Raw genomic sequence first — 3,957 nt, forward strand, 5'->3', positions numbered from 1 at the left:
CATGTACTTGGACGCTCTAAAGGAGATCCAAAAATGCAAAGCATGTCAGACCTATGCGCCGAACACCATGCGGCCAAAGAACAACTTGATTCCAGTAACCTCAGCATGGCCTTTCCACAAATGGGCAATCGACATTGTGGGTCCCCTACCGCAAGCGCCTGGGCGAGTAAAATTTTTGGTAGTGGCAATAGACTATTTCACAAAATGGGTTGAAGCCAAACCACCAGCAAAAATCACAGCCGAAGTGATGAAGCAGTTTATCTGGAGCCACATCATATGCCGTTTTGGCTTGCCCATGGAAATTGTGAGCGATAATGGCAAGCAATTCACTGACAAGAAGATATCCAGCTGGCTCAAGGAATTGCGCATCAACCAAATTTTCACTTCAGTTTATCACCCTCAGGGGAATGGACAAGTGGAACGCGCTAATCAAAGCTTGCTGAATGGGCTGAAGAAAAGGTTAGAGGGAGAATCCCATTCTTGGGTTGAAGAGCTACCTAATGTCCTGTGGGCACACAGGACATTAAGTAAAACCAGCAATGGCGAATCCCCGTTCAGCCTAACCTATGGAACAGAGGCAATGATTCCAGCAGAAATTGGGTGCCCATCCCATAGAGTGCTCATGATGAGCAAGATTGATAACGAGCGCGAAAGAAGGTTGGATCTCAACTTACTTGAAGGGCGCAGAGAGGCGTCTATCATCAGTGAAGCCAAGTACAAGAAAAAGCTGGAAAAATATTACAACCAGCGCGTGAAAGAATGCCACTTCAAGAAAAATGATTTTGTCCTTCGAAACAACGAAGCTAGCCGCGCGATACCCCCGGGAAAAATATCCCCCAATTGGGAGGGACCTTATCAAATCTCAGAAGAATTGGGGAAAGGCACATATGCTTTAAAAGATTTGAATGGAAAGAAGATCCCGCGCGCATGGAACGCGGCACAGCTTAGAAAATGTTTCATGTAAATGTCAAGTTTGTAATCAAGGCTTTTTAAGCCATTATGAATAATGATACGCGCTATCTTCTCTTAATGTGGATTCTATTACCTTTTTGCATACATGTTTCACACTTCCCTTTATTAGTTTTGAGCAATATGACAACATTGTATTGACATCAAAACGAATTAAAAACGAAGTAAAACATACATGCGCGAGCTTCAAGCTCAAACGCGTTAACGAGTCTTAACTCTAAAACGTCAGGGCCTTAGCCCAATTCTATTACCTTTTGCATACATGTTTCACACTTCCCTTTATTAATTTTGAGCAATATGACAACACTATATTGACATCAAAACAAAATAAAATGAAGTAAAACATACATGCGCAAACGCGTTAAAGAGTCTTAACTCTAAAACGTCAGGGCCTTAGCCCAATAATGTGAGCCTTAGCTCAAACAACTCACAACATCCATCCTACATGCTGCGCATCCTGACCATAAAATACCTAAACACAACTAAGGCAAGAGCAAACGCCAAAACATAGTTGTTAAGGTCTCAGGTCAAGGTCGCGTATAAAATTGTAATGGATATCTGAGTAACACATTGACGCGTAAGGCTAAAAAAAAAATCATAATTCCATAAACGCGCGATAACGTCGCGCAAGAGAGGAATAATGAAAGCGCCAAGACGCGTGTCAACATAATCAAGATATGGCAGAATCACTTACAATATGACAAGGGTTAACTATAATAAATTCCTTACAACCTTGTTCTTATTCCAACGCGCAAGCATATCTTATATTCAACAAGCAAACATGCGATATAAAGAGATGAATGGGAATGCGCAAGATGCGAAGAAGGGAAAAACAGAATTTCATTCAAAAGCATTGAAATTTACAAGTTTACAAGATGAGATACAAACTACAAAAAAAAAAAAAAAACATGAAGGGCTTCTCAAGTCTCCACGTTGACATCAGCCTCTTCATCATCCTCATCATCGCCCTCGGCATCTGGCGCAGCCTGCTCCTCGTCGTCTCCAAACTGACCATAGTCAAGTTCTTCATCTTGAATGGAGTCTTCTATCATGACAGTGTCAGGAGCGGATCCTTTGGCCACGCCAGAGCCGCTAGCAACGCCAGCATTCGCCGCGCCATCATCGCCGCCGCCAGCCCCCTCGCACTCGTCAAGTAATTTCTTTAGCGCGACGAGATCGGGCTGGTCAGCAAGCGCGGATATCTGCAAATCATAAGCAAAAATATGAGTACAAAGATACTTGGAAAATAAGTCAAGGTAATCTCATTAAGGATAAAATACCTGCGCAAGGATGGGAATGGGAGTATTCATATACTTCTCCCCCATTGCGGCCATTTCCGCGCAGGCAGCGTCGCTCTGATAAGGGTACTCGGATGGGTTGTTCTTCAACATGCCATATTCATAACCATCCGTGAACCCTTCAGCTCGGCCCACCAAGCGCGCGGCAGCGTTGCAGTCCATCACAAGGGCCTGAAACTCGTCTGAGTATTTCATCGCGAAAGCGCAACGAGTCATGCCCTGTGAGACTAGCCAGTGGCGATCCTGCGCGAGGCCAGCAACAGACGTCTCGAGGGCAGGAACCTGAGAGTTTAATAACTCAACAGTTTCCTTGGTCTTTTTTAGCTCCTCTTTGTCGGACGCTGCTGCCGCCAAGATTTCTTCTTTTTCCGCCCGCGCAGCATCAAGTGCTTCCTGGCTAGACGCTGCCGTCGCCAGGGCTTCATCTTTATCGGCCTGCGCGGCCGCCAGCTCCCTCTTCAGGCGCGCAACCTCACTCTCCAGTGATGATTTCTCAGTTATAGACTGGACAAGAGCTTGGTCACGCGCCTCCGCCTCAAGCTCCAACTCGCGCGCTCGGCGCGAGTACTTGGCCGCGTCCGCCTCCGCCGCCTGCAGCTTCTCCCGCGCAGCCTGAAGCTCATGACCGCGCTTCACGAAGGCGCTGTTGGCACTGGCTCGGTTCTCACTGAGCTCTGCTTGGAGCTTCTCAGCTCTTTCGCGAGCATCAGAAAGATGCCAAGCAGACACCTTAGCCTCTTGCTTGGCTTCCGCAAGAGCATCACGTACTTTAACGTAATCAGAGCGAAGCTCTTGGGAGGCAGCAATGAAGGCCGACCCAGCAAACATATGATCATTGAGCAGGTCGTCGCGAGCGCGGTTCTCCTGGAACCTCCTTTCAGATGGAGGCACAGCATGAGCCCAGAATTCCGCACACACACCCATGGACTGAAAGGTGCCGTCTTCAGTTATATTCCATCTCGGGCGGTATATGTGATCGGTTTCCTGCAAAAACAAAGAAATTATCTAAGTAATCAAAACATTAAGATGGAAGTCCGCGCAGCGGAGCAAAAAATAACCTATACCTGCGGGGATGAAGCAGAAAAGTCAGCGCCAGCCCCACCAGAAGGATCCGCCGCGAAACCTCGTGGTGCTACAGGGCTGTCGCGGGCGCCGAAGGAGTCTTCAGCATGAACCTCCTCATCCTCCTCTGAAATAGGCCTCTTCTCCTGCGACCTAGAGTCAAAATCAGTCTCGCGAGGAGGGCTGTGCGCAGTAGGAGGTGAGGGAGGTCTCGGCGCCGCCAGGTCGGCGCGCAAAACGGCCTCCTGCTCCTTAGTAATCCCAATGAGGGGAGATTCATCGCTTGCAGGAGCAGGAGCAGAGCCAGCGGCGCTGGCGCCAGCGCCAGGAGTGCCGCCAGAAGCTTGTACGCCAGCTACGGCTTCTATGAAAAAATCAACAACAACAAATGGTTAACGACTTGATCTAAAAGAAATCAGAAAAAAAGAGCGCAATACGTACCTTGGCGCAACTCCGTTCGCGAAGCAAACATCGCCATGAAGTCCATTCTACCCTTCTTTGAGGGTAAAACAGGGGACTTCGAAGCGACCTCCGGTGCAGCCTCGGCATCTTGTTGCGCGGTCGCCGGCTCTACAAACATTTGAGTGAGCAAAGATTCATTAGTAATTCTATCAGAATCGCGCTCATA

Source organism: Bidens hawaiensis, unplaced genomic scaffold (genome assembly GCF_021521415.1).
Source record: "Bidens hawaiensis isolate Kalapana, Puna unplaced genomic scaffold, B.hawaiensis_p1.1 tig00042243_1, whole genome shotgun sequence".
Lineage (NCBI taxonomy): Eukaryota > Viridiplantae > Streptophyta > Magnoliopsida > Asterales > Asteraceae > Bidens > Bidens hawaiensis.